General features: G+C 40.7%; 1 pseudogene; it reads right to left on the bottom strand.

The window, feature by feature from the left end:
* Window positions 1–7878: 7878 nt before the first annotated feature.
* Window positions 7879–10476, bottom strand: LOC133728328 (7-deoxyloganetin glucosyltransferase-like; annotated as a pseudogene).
* Between the last annotated feature and the right edge of the window lie 6569 nt (window positions 10477–17045).

Below are 17045 nucleotides of genomic sequence, written 5' to 3' on the forward strand. Positions count from 1 at the left end.
CAATACATAATAGCTATACTAATCAATCGCACATTACAAGTATGTCAATCGCATACATTATGAGTCTGTCAATCGCATACATTAAGCATTACCTATTGCATGAATAGTCATTATCATTTACAACACTCCCCCTTAGATATTCTATATCAATAGTGTTGCCTCTGCTATGCCCTTCTAAGTTGCCTCGTCAAAAACCTTGCCAAGTAATAAAAACCCTGTGGGAAAAAAACAACCTTGGTCAAAGGAGAAAAAGAGCACAACCCGCGTGAATGTGGAGTAGTCGACATCCTTCAACACTCCCCCTTGTGCCGCTCAAACTTGGTGATGACGTTTTGATTGTTGCCTCGTTAAAAACCTTGTCAAGTAACAAAAACCCAGTGGGACAAAAATAACCCTGGCCGAAGGACAAAAAGAGCACAGCACGTCCTTCACTCTTCGAGATCGAACATGTAGACATCATGTCTCCCCCTGATGTCGACATCTCCCCCTGATTGCTACAATCATGGGAGTTCGGATAACTTTCTCAATCCGAGGCTCTTCACATGTTTCTCGAAGGTGGATTTTGGTAACGACTTAGTAAATAAGTCCGCTACATTATCCTCAGATCGGATTTGATTCACTTCAATCTTTAGAAGTGATCAATGTTGTTGCTGATTGTAAAAGAACTTAGGCGATATATGTTTGGTGTTGTTGCCCTTGATGAAACCTAATTTCATTTGCTCAATACAAGCTGCATTATCTTCATAAATGCAAGTAGGTTTATCTGTGGTAGACTTCAAACCACAAGTTCTCGAATATGTCTAATCACAGACCTTAGCCATATTCATTCTCTCACGGCTTCATGTAGAGCAATAATTTCTGCATGATTTGAGGAAGTAGCAACAATGGTCTGCTTGTAGACCTCCAAGATCTCGCAGTGCTTCCTATGGTAAAGACATAACCCATTTGGGAGCGACCTTTGTGAGGGTCATAGAGATACCCTGCATCAGTAAAACCCATCAAGACATCGGTGTCATTTTGATGGAGGGGAGGAGGAGTAGGACGTCGGCCACCATGGATAGTGGCGTCGACGGCTACATTACGGAAATTGGCATTTTTCCTTATGAGGTCCGATCCCAAATTCCCGTCATTTCTTTTCTCTCTGTAGGGATAGAACAAGCCCATATCTATCGTACATTTTAAGTAACGAAAGATTGCCTTTATACCAGTCCAATGGCGTTGCGTTGGCGCGGGGCTATTTCTAGCCAACAAGTTCATAACAATTGAGGTGTTCGGTCTTGTATTGTGCTAAGTACAATAATGCGCCTATTGTACATAAGTAAGCACTTCTGCTATTAACACGTCTTCGTCATCATCCCTGGGACGAAACAGATCCCTTTAAGGGCCAAGACTACGGAAGACCATGGGAGTGCATTTTTTTTTTTACTTTATCAAAATGCCAAGCATTTATTGACACGGTATACAAGTTCTAAATCTATACAAAACCATGTTCTCCCAAGGTCCTTCATCTCAAACTCGGATTTCAGGTGTTCAGCGGTTTCCCTTAACTCTTAAGGTTTCCAATTATGTTTATCAACATAAACCGCGACAATTGCAAATCCGGAACTTGTCATGAAAACGCGTGGGCATAGTTCATCATATCCCTTCCCATTCAAGTAGTCACTTTAGTGAGCGTTTCAACCTCGTTGCAAACGCACTCCGTGGTCTAGAGCCACTTGACTTGGGTAAACGAAGTTCACAAGAACCTTCATTATATTCCGTATCTAGATCCCCATAAAGATACGTAGTGACCACATTTGTAAGCTGCATGTTCAGTTATTTGGAAACTACCAAACTGACAAGGTAGTGGAGTGCAATGACATCCATTACGAGAGAATATGTCTTCTCGTAGTAGATTCCAGTGCGTTTTGTGAGAAACCTTGCGCCATAAGGAGAGATTATCATCTCTTTTTCTCATCATGCTATCTAACGAAGACCTATTAATGTCAACAGGTTTTATGTTAGGAGGTGTTGGCATCTCAGGCCCGAAATCCTTCCTCTTCGTTAGTGAATCCAATTCAACATGGATCACATCTTTCCATTTAGGCCAATTTTCTCTACGTTGGCATTCTTCAACGGAGTAAGGTTCGATGTCATTGGTCTCAACAATTCCACGTCCCCATGTACACTAGTGTATAGAGATCTCTATATTCTCAGGAATTGGTTCTAACATTGAGGCGTCCCCCAACGATGTCTCTTGGACATAACCACAATCCAAAATATTCTCATGAGATGGATTTTGAGTATCAATGATCAATGGATCAAGTTGTGCCAAACTCGCTCTCTTCTTAGGGCGAGAATCCATCGAACCTATGGGTCTCCTACGCTCTCTAGCGGAACTCATGGCCTATGACGCCATTATGTCACCTTGTGGCGTCACCATACCACCATCCATGGTGGTGGTGCCGTACCCATCTTCTCTGGGTGGCACCATGTCCTCTTGTTGGGACATCAATCCTTGTAGGCATGTTTGCAGAAGGTATATGTGATCTCATCACTTTTAGGGGATCAAGATGAGACATAGTGGGGACAGACCACGAAAATTCATGTCGTTTCTGTTGAACGTTGGCGTTCTAATCTCCCCCTAACGACGGGAAGACTGTCTCATCAAAGTGACATTCCGCAAATCCAGCGAAAAAACAGAGATCGCCTGTCAAGGGTTCTACGTAGCGGACTTATAGTTGGAGACTCATGTCCAACACAAATATATATATATATATATATATATATATATATATATATATATATATATATATATATATATATATATATGCATTCGTTGCAATGACTCATGTTGATGCGCTGTGGCGGCGCAATTGGCACATAAATTGCACACTCAAATATGCATAAGTACGAGATATTAGACTCGAACCCAGTCACTAGCTGTAACGCAAATAAAAGTTGAGTGGCTGCTATGAGTCGTAGATGAATTAGCATAGCTGCATGCGATATTGCATAACCCAAGCGGAAATATTGGTGCGCATTACCAAAGTCCAGGCTACTATCGTAGTCTTTTAATGATACTTGATATCAATACCCAATGATATGCAATAGTCATAAAAAAATTTCGATGTAAACTCTCTAGCATTATCAAGTCGAATTGACCGAAGGGGATGATCTGGGTAGTGAGCCCGTAGTCATATGTTATGTGCTAGGAGTGTAGTATAAGCAGCATTATGAGTGGATAATGGCACAACACGTGACCAATGTGTTTGCGTATCAACCAACACCATAAAACATCTATACAGTCCGCAAGTTGGTTGATCCAATCCACAGAATTCCCTTAGATTCTTTGTAAGAATGAAATTATTTCCTTAGTGTCCTTTTCATAGGATGGTCTCGATCCTAATTTTGCTAAATAGCAGGCTTTGCAAAGCGAAAGATGGGCTTTAGAAGCAACCAAATAAGAATTTGGTTGAGCCACGAAGTCACAATTGACTTTAGAAGTAGAAAAAGAAGTCAAAGAGGAGTCCATGGCGTCAAAGCCATGTTGTTACAGTAGGGGGTAGACGACACCTGCCCTAAGTGGCCGATCATGCACAGTCTTGGTGCCGTGAGGCGTATGTGCTTCTCCTCGAACCGATTTTTGGTTCTTACTTCTCTTCGTTTTGAAGAATGGATGTCCGTGTGAAGTCTTTAATAGACGGATCATCATATCACGACCTGGGTGTCCCAAACGGTCATGCCAAAGCCTATATGTGTAAGAATCTCATAAGTCATCTCTCATGATATGGTTGGATTCAATAATTCGAATAGTGGTTGCATACAACCCACTAGATCGACACATAAGTTTCTCTAATACTCGTTTATGTCCGTAGTCATTAGAGGTGATGCAAAGGAACTCTTCTCCATTCTCACAATGTGTTTCCACATGAAAACCATTGGCTCTTATATCTTTCAAATAAAGTTCGAATTAAGGTATCTCCAAGACATTAAGTAAAAGAATCGACACTTTATTTAATAGCCAATGATTACATCAAAGTTTCTTAACCAAAGTCTAATCCAAAAATAAAAGTCAAACTTAGACAGATTGTAGTCACTCAATCCGTTTGGTAACTCCAATCAAATATGACCAGGGAAGTAGAAAGAGATGTCGGTGGAGCGAGGCTCTCTTAAGTACCACTAATCTCAATTACTTTCCTAGACATCATACTTTATTGGATGCGCCACTTGCGAAAGAGTTAATACAAAATTGTCATTTATTAATTAAGGCATAATTGCCATTACATAATTCTTGGAAAAAATAAAAGACTATTTAATCAAAATCTACGGCATCAACATGGTTGTTTTCCTCTCCAGATTTGAAGTCTGTAATGATGAGATTGACGTCATTGTCATTTCCATCATCTCCTTCAGCTGCGAGATGAGCCTCATGCTCTCTCATATCTTTATACACTTGTATTGTGCATCTTTGTTTTTCCACTCGCATTCTAGTGCTTAAACCAATGCTTTAAAGATCCACATCTATAGCATTACCTCACCCATTAATTGAGATGCATCTTATGCATTTGGATATCCTCCATGGACGTTGGTGGCGACACCACCACTACCGGCGGCACCTGTTTTGCCTCTCCCACGTTGGCCAATGTTGCCACGTGTCCGCTTATCAATCTCGACGTTTTACTTCCTTTGTAGGGTGGTTGTATGAACCCACACGTCCATTTCGTTGGCCCCTAACTTTTTAGGGTTCTGCTCCTTGCGCCCTTCTTTAGGTGCGCTATTATAATTCGCCTTGTGAACGCTCTTAGTTCCAACGGGCCTTTGAATTATAGTTTTTCACGAGTATGTTGTTAGCTTTCTCAGTAACTGACATAAGTTGATGAAACCTCGTAATCCATCTAGCATTGCACACAAGCCTATTGCTTGGCAATCATTAACGCTGAGACGGGGAAGGTTGAGAGGATTTTTCTCAATTAATCTTTAGTCTGTGAGCTCTTCTCCACAGAATCTCATTAGTAGTGAGGTGATTCTTGACCTCATTCACCCATAGGTGATAACAAATGTCATTTGAATCTGGTTTAGTGAAGTCGAGTTTTTGAACGTTTGCATTCGACATTCAAAGACAAAGGAGAATAGATTAGTTTCGGAGTAAAAACTTCCACGACAACTAATATAAGATTTCCGAGCCTTAATGCTACCAAGAAATTGATTTCCAAGAATATTTGAATTAGACCGAACAATGATGTTTAATATGGTCACAATTTGATGCTTGCGGACGCTCTTAGTCCGAGCATTATGAACACTCTTAGTTCGTTAAGCGTGAATCCCCATAATTCCGCTTTATTAAATACTCAAAATCCTATTCATATATTTCAAAATTGTGCAAAAATAAAAGGAATTTAAAATACAAGAAAGCAGCAACCTTAATTACAAAACTTACGTGTTGCAATTCGGAGCAGATTCTCTTCTGAACAGCTTTCACTTTGATTGTTTTACCTGTCTCAAAATAACTCCGATAAGGCTAAAATTCGGAGGTCAGATGGAAGAAACAGAGACGAATAACTCTGATGAAGAAAGGATTTTGATCTGAGGTTCCAAACTAGATGTTTCGGAGCCTGCAAGCAGACGGACGTGCACAGGAAAGGAGAAGGATGCAGTTGGTATGCGTTGGTGCTGCAGGGGCAGGTGCGCAAGTGAGGCTAGTGTGGGCTAGGAGCTGCGGCAGTGAGGCTCGAAGGTGGCAGTGGCAGGTTTTGAAGAATTTTCTGGTTTGGTTTTTTTTCTTGTGGTTAGGGCTCGTGCTGATAACGTGTTGTAGAGAATTGGAAAATTGTATATATCTTGTATTCATCTCACCATGAGGTTTATATAGGGTTACATCATGTATACAAAAGGTAATACATAATAGCTATACTAATCAATCGCACATTACAAGTATGTCAATTGCACACATTACGAGTCTGTCAATCGCATACATTAAGCAATACCTATTGCATGAATAGTCATTATCATTTACAACATTTGTAGTTTTTTTTTAGTTGAAAAGGTCATACTATTATGAAGTTCAGTAAGCAGTACAATAACGGCTTGCCCATAGGGCCGTCAGAAAAAGTCATTACATAGCGTACATCAAACAAGTACACCTGGAACCAAGCATACCTCAAAGTATACCCCTAGTACACCTACCTTTTTTGAATAAGCGCAGAAACAAGAAACTAAATAACTCTGAAATAAAATAAAAAGCCTACGAAGCTACTAGTAACTTGCCGATCTTTTCCACTCAAGCAGAAATTGAAACAGTCTCAACACCCTCAGTTGAGGTAATCACCTCCTCAACTGGATGCAGACCCTCTGTAGATGAAATCGAAGCCACGTCCTGCTCCTCCATCTCGTTCCCAACATTCTGTCCCTTCACAGGTAACTCTGATCAACCATTGCAGTCATCACCTCTTCAATAGTTTCAGCAGGTTCCTTCTCTGTAGGAACATGAGACACCTCCACCTCATCCTCAAGCCTTTTGAGGAAACGTTTCCTTCCCTTGATCTTAACAAGGGGACTCAGGACATCATCCACACTACCAACCAATTTGGCTTTGTTTTTGGATCCTTTGGGACGACCCGCCTTCTTCTTTTTCTGGGGAGAAATTATCAATCTGTCATCCATTTGTGGAAGAGAGAGAGATAATTCTGCAACCCCAGCCAGATTCGGTGCAGGCAATGCCAGCAACTTCTTCCCTGGACGCATCATGATCTCAGCTGGCCTCTTCAGTCCACTCAGAGACCCTGGGACACTACCCAAACCAGGAGCAATGGCACCCCCATTCTTGCATGCCTGAATAAATAAAGCACCAGGAGAAGCAGTAACTTGATTGCTCTCCAGACCATGCTTAGGCTGCAAGATAAAGGAATCAGCTTGACTATCTTCTTCAACAAGCCAGCTGCTTGTAGCCCGGAGTTAAGATGAGCAGAAAAGAATGCAGCTTGGTTTTCGTGATGTGTAGCCCTAACTGCAGCCTCCCCTTGAAGAAACCCCACACCAGAAGAAACCCTAGGTTCATTCAACCCATTCCTAGGGTTTGAACCCTACCCTCTCCAGACTTAGCCCGATCACTTCTTACCGAGCTATTAGCTCCACCACCAGCTGCAAAGAACGATAGACCCGCCATAGCATGTACCGGCGGAGCTGAATGTAGTTCCGCCCTTTCATTGGCAATCAACCTGTCACAGCCATCTGTGGAATGCATGAACATCCCACAATCTCTACACAATCTTCTAGTTTTTTCATAGACGATCGAGAGATTCACATCGACTACTGCAGAAAAGGAGAAGCTACGGAAGATCCTAAAGCGCTGACGAATATCGACGACCAACCGGATCCTCTGCTCTTCATCCTTCCTATTCAGCGCCACTGGATCGAAACGGAGAACCCATCCAATTGCAGAACCAATCAAGGACAAGGATATTTTGTTACGTAGACCAAAAGGCAACCCTCTGACAGTAATCCAGAGTTCCAGAGAATGAATTGGGATACCTTCCACATCAGATATACCATCATATGGCGCTAACAAGAGCATAGTATTACGATAAAACCATGGACCCCCATGCAGAATCCGATTCCTGTCAATTTCATTATCAAACTCAAAAACAAATCAATCCCCAACTGCTCTGATGGATAAGCCTTCCCTCATCCTCCAGATCATTGGCATAGTACCAAGAAAACCTGCAGTATATGATCGCCGCGTCAACAACCGTCCCACCATGTAGTGATGGGGATCTTGCAGCGCCGCCTCCCTAGCAAAGCCAAGGTCCACGTGTGCGTCATCAGAGAAGGCAAAGGCAGTAGCAAGGATGGCAATGGGGTCCGACATGGTAGAAGGACAAGGTATTTTCGAAGAAGAGAGACGAAAAAAAACCCTAGCTAAGCGAGAGCGGCTAGGTCATCAAATATATCTTCCACTGCAGAATTACAGAGACAAATTAAGTGCGCTTGCTTAATAGGACTTGATTTACTAAATTGTCCAAGTTTGTTGATGAAGAACCATGCGGGGCAGTGGCTTCTTCAGCTAGTTTCTTCCACTGCAAATCCCTGTTTTTCATCTGCTTACCCTTGTCTTCCTCCATTAATTCTTTGACAATCTTCTCTCTTGACATCAGTGTTGATCTCCATGCCAATTCCCCATTCATTGCAACTGTAGTAACTGTTTGTTTGCTGGTTTGCAGAGAATGGCCAACACAGCATCGGCACTCCAGCGGTAACACTCTCAATGGTTGAATTCCAACCGCTGTGTGTTAAAAACCCACCAACTGATGGATGGTTTAGGACTTCTTCTTGAGGGCACCAACTTGGTATTAGACCTCTGTCTTTGGTTTCAGCTTCAAATTTTGGCGGCAAGATTGCCGATTTTCCAGACACCAAATCAAGCTTAATAACCTAGAGGAAGGGGAGCTTGGTATTTGCAAGTCCCTAACCAAACTCGAGAAGCTGTTACGGTGTCAAAACAGCGATACTTCCAAAATTGACACAAACAATTGAGTTCGGTGCTTTGCAGTTTAGCCATTAGAGACAGTCTGTTTCCTCCTTCCAAAGACTGTATCCCAGAGGCTTCAAAGGGTCTTCTGGTATTTGATTTAGAAGCAATTGGAGAGGACCAATTGTATAAACAGGTGGAGAAATAGATGAGGAGAGAGCTTCCAAAACCTCCTTCTCCAAAGCATCAAATGTGAGAAGAACAACAGCTGAAGCTTTATTTGCGTTTTCGACTGCTTCTATGGTGGTGTTGAAGCGGATGTCATCTGGATCTGTAGTTTGACAAAAGCTTGGTAGATCCCTTAAATGGATATCTTTCTTTTCTGGAATCCATTCTATAACATTGTCTAGAAAACCATTTGTCACACAGGTCTCATCTACAAAGCCCAAAAGACAAGATACTTTTTTTTTTAAAGGGGCTAGTGCGGCTGCCCTCAAGCCTTGATTAATGAAATTGCAGAATATAAGGGGGGGACGTAGCCCAACTTACAATAAGCGTAAAGAGAAGATCCTGAAATAATACCAAGACTCTCCACAAAAACTATGTATTCTAACAGGCACCAATTAGCAAAGAGTGCACGAAAGGCTACTCCATTTTCTTTGACATACCGGTGACATATCGGAAAGATAACTCTATCACGAAGAAGCATCATTACAAATAGCACAGCTTTCCCACTATGTTGCCGCACGGAAATAAATCCGGCGACACTTAATTTCATTCTGCCACTAGGAGGTTGCGTCCATTTAATCAAGCAAAAGACAAGATACTTTTTTATAACCATAAAATTGAAACTAATCCTTCAATCATCATTTTAGTACCTTTAAGTTGTGCAAGCCCTTTCTCAAGCAAAGTATAGAATTTCCTGAATCCCATGAAGTTGCAAGCATAAATAGTGTAGAACAATGCAATAGGGATTCCAAGTTCTTCTGCAGCTGTTATAGTAAAAGTGGACATGAAACCATCTAAAACAATGCAAGTCACTGGAGGATTAGTAGTGTTTAGCTTTATCAGGAGGTCAAGAAAAATGGAGCCAAGAGATGATTTCTGATGGAGTCAAAAATCAAAGTGCCGTCTTGGGTGGCATCTTCACCTGATTCTGGAATGCCATCAGGGATGGATTCAAAGTAAAAATCAGGTAAGCCATCGAGGGAGTTGGGTCCTCGAGACTTAAGAAATCGCTTGTGGTTGAATTCTGTGTTGACAAAGGTGATGTGAAAGCCTCAGTGGTGGAGGATTTTGGTTAATTTAAGCATAGCCTTTATGTGGCTTTGAGCTGGAATTGGAATACAAACAACATGAGGCTTATGATAATAAGCGGAAGCCATTTTAGATGCTTGTGTTTGTCAAAACTATGTGTATCCTTGTTTACAGATGCTGGTTATTTATGGGGAGGGCTACTAGTTTGCTTTTGCTGTTGTTATGGCAAGAGGGTGGTAATGTCTTCGCTGTACTGTTACTGATAGTGCTTTTCTTGTAGGGACTATAAAAGGACCCAAATAATTCTTTAGGGACGCTGTAGACATTCGCACGATATTCTGGACTTGTGATTTTGTGATGTAGTAGTGAAGACTGAATTTCAAGCTTAGAAGGGATGAAAAGAGAGGGGGGGGGGGGGTGGGGTGAGAGCGAAATCTAAGAACTCTGAATAAAAACTAGGAAAAGGTTAGTGGTTTTTATGATCAAGAAGGTGGAGATGGAGATTCCTCAACCCTAAAAAGGAGTGGAAAAAAAGATATAGTTCTAACGACCTGAAAATGATGAGGATCTGAGGCTCTTAAGCTTGAAGCTCTGATACCAAGAAAAAATTTCACAAGAGTCTTAACTCGTGTACGTATTCATGCACGGTAAGTGACTATTTATACAACAAGTGATGAAGACCCAGCTACTACTAGACAATAGATCGCATGTGATATATGTAGGAATCCTTTTGCGTTTGTTATGTAGGATAGTAATACTGGTAGTTGGCATTGTTTTTTTCTGCACTAATATCACATATTATTATTTTTTATTTTTAATTAAATTGCCGTTTTAATTGCGACATTCAAGTAACATAGATATGGAGATTATTGTAATCAGGGGTTTAGGCTCAATGTCCCACCTTGTATTCGACAGTTTCATTAATCAAGGCTTGAGGGTAGCCGCACCAGCCCTTTATTCAAAAAAAAGATATGGAGATTATAAAATTTACAGAATTGGAGCAAGGATTGAAATATCTGCGATATTTCCGATATATTCCATGATATCTTCTTTTTAGGAGGAGCCGATATATCTTAGGGGGGAAATATCTTATCTTCTACTATTTCTGTGAAATTTCTCTGACATCATCAAATATTCCCGATATATTAGATATTTGGGATATATCACCGATAAAATGAAGAAATATATGTAAAATTTGGTAATAAAAAAAAGTAGAAAAAACTCAGTAATTCTCTAAATACAAATTTGTGTGAAGAGAGAGATCTCTTCAAGACTTCAAGGGGAATCTGGCTGAGAAGAAATCCCCTCAAGACGAATCTAGGTGAGGAGAAATACCTTCAAGGTGATTCTACGTGAGAACTAAGAAGTAATTCTCTAAATGCAAATCTGTGTGAGGAGAGATCTGCTCAAGGAGAATATGGGTGAGGAAAAATCTCCTCAAAGTGAATTTGGGTGAGGAGAAATTCCCTGAAGACGAATCTGGACAAGTAGAATTCTTGATTAAGTAATTTCAAAAAGTAACTCATTCACTTCATCTTTCTCAATTATATGGGATTGGCCTCAATTATATTAAAGTTTCAGACAAAGAGAACAAACTATTGGATTCATCATTATTATCCCCTTATAGGGAAAAGAGTCGGCAGCTCTAAAGAGATATATAACTATCATGTTTATTACTACAATTCGTACTATATGGGACATATGTCTTGGTCTGATAATTGCACTTTCGTAGACCAGTCAGGGACTTTTCAACCACCTAGAGTCTCTTTTTTGGATGAAGTTGACATTCATATGTGTTTATATGTAATTCAAATAAATTGACTCTTTCAAAAAAGATATATTTTCCCGGATATCCTCGATATTTTTTATAGATATGTATATACAGATATTTTAATCCTTGATGTGGCAATGTACAATCTTGGCGAGGTACAATCTTAGATAGTAGAATGAATTCAGCATTATTATTCGGTGCTATGTGGGAATCGTATGTCCCTGATACAACTGATTAACATCATCAGATGCAGCAATGATGCACAACTCTATGAAATGTACAACCATAAATTTTAAGGTGGAGAGAGACTACTCGAGAGTCGGGACCATGAACTTAATGTTGTTTGGTTGTAAACTATTACTCGATCACATAAAGATGAAAGATACGTAGCAAATTTGGAACCATACTATAAAGTTGTAAGAGAGAATGTCAATTTATCCAAATTTGAGCTACACTAACCCCACTTACCCAAACATCTTATAAGATTGTCCATTTACCCAATAAATTATATATTTTTTTTGCCCTAATACCCAATTAAGTTTTTTTTTGTTTATTTTTGGGACAATTTTGCCCTCTCTATCTTTTTGTCACTTAGAGAGAGAAGTCATCGGAGACTTCGCCGTAATCCAGTGATTGGCCATCAGATAGTAGAATGAATTCAGCATTATTATTCGGTGCTATGTGGGAATCGTATGTCCCTGATACAACTGATTAACATCATCACATGTAGCAGTGATGCACAACTCTACCAAATGTACAACCACAAATTTTAAGGTGGAGAGAGACTACTCGAGAGTCGGGACCATGAACTTAATGATGTTTGGTTGTAAACTGTTACTCGATCACATCAAGATGAAAGATACGTAGCAAATTTGGAACCATACTATAAAGTTGTAAGGGAGAATGTCAATTTATCCAAATTTGAGCTACACTAACCCCACTTACCCAAACATTTTATAAGATTGTCCATTTACCCAATAAATTATATATTTTTTTGCCCTAATACCCAATTAAGTTTTTTTTTTTGTTTTTTTTTGGGACAATTTTGCCCTCTCTATCTTTTTGTCACTTAGAGAGAGAAATCATCGGAGACTTCGCCATAATCCAGTGACCGGCCATCAGATAGTATAATGAATTCAGCATTATTATTTAGTACTATGTGGGGATCATATGTCCCTGATACAATTGATTATTATCATCACATGCAGCAGTGATGCACAACTCTACCAAACGTACAACCATAAATTTTGAGGTGGAGAGAGACTACTTAGGAGTCGGACCATGATCTTAATGCTGTTTGGTTGTAAACTGTTACTCGATCACATAAAGATGAAAGATACGTAGCAAATTTGGAACCATACTATAAAGTTGTAAGGGAGAATGTCAATTTATCCAAATTTGAGCTACACTAACCCCACTTACCCAACTTATAAGATTGTCCATTTACCCAATAAATTATATATTTTTTTGCCCTAATACCCAATTAAGTTTTTATTTTTTTATTTATTATTTATTTTTGAGACAATTTTTCCCCCTCTCTCTTTGTCACTTAGAGTAGGGGTGGGCATAAATGACCGAAAGCCCGAAAGACCGGAAGAAACCGATCCGGACCGGCCGGTTCGGGTCGGGTTTTAGAGGGAAAATAAGTGATTTCGGGCCGGTTCGGTCCCGGTTTTTATCTTGTGTGACTGCTTGGCCGGTTCGGTCCCTGTACTCAACAAAACGGTCCGGTCCCGGTTCATAACTTGCGGTGACTGCGTGGACCGAAAAAACCGACCTTGTATACGTGTCTTTCAATTATTGGTTAGTTTCGAAGTCCATTGTGTTAGTATGCACATGACCACATGTGATTAGTAAGTAAACCTAAACTCTAAATTTCTAAAATCCCAAATCGTTTTTCCTCAGTTCCTACTCGGCTACTCTCTGCGACTGCGACTCAGCTCTCTGGGTCTTCCACTCTTCCTCACCTCTGCGGACTGCGGCTCTGCCTCTCAGCTCTCACAATCGGTGGTCTTGATTGGCGACTCCGGCGTCGACAAGTCCAATCTCCTCTCCAGGTTCACCAAGAACGAGTTCAACCGCGAGTCCAAGTCCACCATTGCTGTCGAGTTCGCTGGCCAAATCGGTCATCAAGGCCCAGATTTGGGACACTGCTGGCCAAGAAAGGTACTACTGCTTCGTCCTTCTCTCTAATCCCTTTTTGTTTTTGCGTTGGTTAATTAGCTGAAATGCTTGCAGATCTGGATGTTCATGGGGGTTTTGGTTGGGGTTTATGAGTTTGTTTTCGAAATATTTAAGATCTGATAGATTTGAGCCTGGTTTATATAGTGAATTTGCATATATGAGTCTATACTGTGTGATAGTGGTAGCTAGCAAAACCAAGCATAAACTGTTTATGTTTGCATATCAGGCAGTGTGTATAATTGGACAAACAATGATTAGATCATGACTGTGACCCAGAAATTTAAGATGGCTCCAAGTGCTTCTTCTGGATAATATTGATAACGAAATTAGGTTGCTTTTTGGTTCACTTCTAGAAGTAGAGACTTCAAGTTTGTGGATGGTTTGTAGATGTAAATAATATAATATATATATATATATATATATATATATATATATATATATATATATATATATATATATATATGTGTGTGTGTGTGTGTGTGTGTGTGTGTGTGTGTGTATAAGAGATGACATCCCCAGGTAAAGAAAAATTGGTCAAAAACAAATGCCAATTACAAGCTTAAAAACAAGAACATACTGCAATATCCTTTCAAGTTTATTGTTCATCTGACTATATATAGTTCATGGCCTATGGGCTTGGTTGGTTTCTTTTTTAGTTTCTGGAATCGTTTTGGAATAGTGAGGCTCTCTACTGCTTGTAACTATGAAATTATTATTTCTGAAGATTTTGGTTTTTAATTTGTTATGTTGTTAAGACAATATGTGTTGGTGAACTTGTTGTGTAACTGTGTTGTTGATTGAAATCATTGAATGGTTATTTGCAGCCTTGCTGCTAGTGCAGATTGCACTTTGCAGAATGGTTTATTGGTTTTATTTTCAGCATTGCAGCCTTGTTGCTAGTTCATAGAATCATATTGCATTACTCTTTATACTCTTTAAACAGAAGCAGGTCAAGAAGCAAAATGCAGCAGTGCTGCAAAGATTGACTGGAACCGAAAACCCGAAAAATGGGCCGGTTTTGTCACGGTCCGGGTTTATCCCGGTCCCTATTATCTGCAACAACGGTCCTGGCCCGAATTAAGACTGCCGGTCCCGGTTCCGGTCCCGGTTCTTGTAAAACAATTACCGGTCCGGGTTTTGGCCGGTCCCCATTCTCTGCATCTACAAGTTCGGTCCGGGTTTAGCTTTGCCGGTTCTGGTCCCGGTCCCTGTAAAAGTAGTGCCGGTCTGGGACCGTGCCCAGCCCTAACTTAGAGAGAGAGAAGTTATTGGAGACTTCGCCGTAATCCGGAGACCGGTCGCCTGATGGTAGAATGAACTCAGCATTATTATTCAATACTATGTGGGGATCATTTGTCCCTGATACAATTGATTAACATCATCACATGCAGTAGTGATGCACAACTCTGCCAAACGTACAGCCATAAATTTTGTGGTGAAGAGAGACTACTCTGGAGTCGGGACCATGATCTTAATGTGGTTTGGTTTGTAAGCTGTTACTTGATCACATAAAGATAAAAGATATGTAGCAAATTTGGAACCATACTAAAATGTTGTAAGGGGGGGAAATATCAATTTACCTAAATTGGAGTTACATTAAACCCACTTACCTAAACATCTTATAAGATGTCCTCTAACTCAAGAAATTACATATTTTTGCCCTAGTACCCAGTTAAATTTTTTTTTTTAGGCACTCAGAGAGAGAAAGAGAATCCATCGGAGACTTCGCCGTAATCTAGGTGACCAGAGTCTGGCGTTTGGTTTATTGCCGCCTAATAATACCCAATAAACTTTTATTCTCCCCAATAAAAATTTCTTAGGTTTTATTGGGGGGTAATAAAGTCTCCGGAGACCTCTTTGAGGACCTCCGGACAGCTGACAGGAGTCCGGCGTTTGGTTTTATTGCTCCCCAATAAACTTTTATTGCCATCCGATAAAAATATATTGGGTTTTATTGGAGGGTAATAAAAGTCTCCGGCCACATTTCCAGTGACCTAGAAGATCTCCAACGACCTCTTTGGGGACTTTCAGCGACCTCCGGCGACTGGTGATTGGAGTCCGACGTCAGGTTTTATTGCCCCGTAATAATACTCGACAAACTTTTATTGCCCCCAATAAAAATTTATTGAGTTTTATTGGGGATAATAAAAGTCTCCGGTGACCTATAAGATCTCAGACGACCTCTTTGAGGACCTCCAGTGACCGGAGTCCCGCGTCCGGTTTTATTGCTCCCCAATAAAATTTAATAAACTTTTATTTCCCCCCAATAAATATTATTGGGTTTTATTAGAGGGTAATTGAAGTCTCCAGCGACCTCTCTGGTGACCTATAAGATCTCCGACGACCTATTTAGAGACCTTTGGCAACGGGATTCCCGTGACTAGAGTCTCTGGTGACCGACGAAGACTCAAATGACTTCTTAATTATTCGGAGGCCAAACATTTTTTTTTTACTTATAAATGGCGTAAGTGGACACACAAATCTTTTATTAACCTTTTCAGGAGACTCCTCCACCGCAAACTCAACGCCTTCATATTCATCACCTCTTCCAACTTCTTCATCATCTTCATCATAATCATCCATAAGGGCAGTTTGTCTCCTATCAGGACACACATTAGATCTATGCCCAGGCTTGTTGCATCTATAGCAGATTTCTGTTGTAGGCCTCGCATAAGGATTATTAGGCTTCTTATTTGGGACCCTATTTTGTGATGCCTCGGAAATTCGTTATTATTTTTCGAGGATTTTCCGGAATCAAATTTGTGATTATTGGACGGTTTCATGGCTCGTGGACGGAGCGGAAGTGTTTCGGACGAATTTTTATTCGAAAAGTGTGGATTTAGGGGGGGCGCAAAGGTTGACTTTTGATACGTTGATATTCTCTGAAAACTTCCTTCACGAAAGTTGTAGAGCGCGTCGATACGAGTTCGTGGACATGTGGAACGCGTCAATCGGAGTTCGTATGAAGAAGTTATGGTCATTGGAAGAAGTTTCCATTTTGGTATAAATAGAAGTTTCCCGAATGGGAAATTTACTATTTTCATTTGGTTTCCATTTCCGGAAACTGATATCATTTCTCTCTCTCTTCTCTCTCGGCTGCACATTCAGAAACAAAATTATCCGACTGACCCGACCCGAACCCGGTGATCCGACCCGGATTTTCCGGCGGTCTCCGGCGACCGAAACTTTCCAGATTGGTTCGTCTCCTCCATCTGGTCGTCCCTGTGGTGTCCTCTTGCGCCGATTCTCGGTGGTGGCGGCGGTAGAAGGCGGCACAGTTAGGTGATTTCGGACCCGACCGGAAATCCTATCTCCGACGTCGGCGAACCTTCAAGTCTTCTTGGTTGAGCTCAGAGCAGCCTCCTTGATCGATCCTTGGTGTTTGTT

Source organism: Rosa rugosa, chromosome 2, assembly GCF_958449725.1.
Source record: "Rosa rugosa chromosome 2, drRosRugo1.1, whole genome shotgun sequence".
NCBI lineage: Eukaryota > Viridiplantae > Streptophyta > Magnoliopsida > Rosales > Rosaceae > Rosa > Rosa rugosa.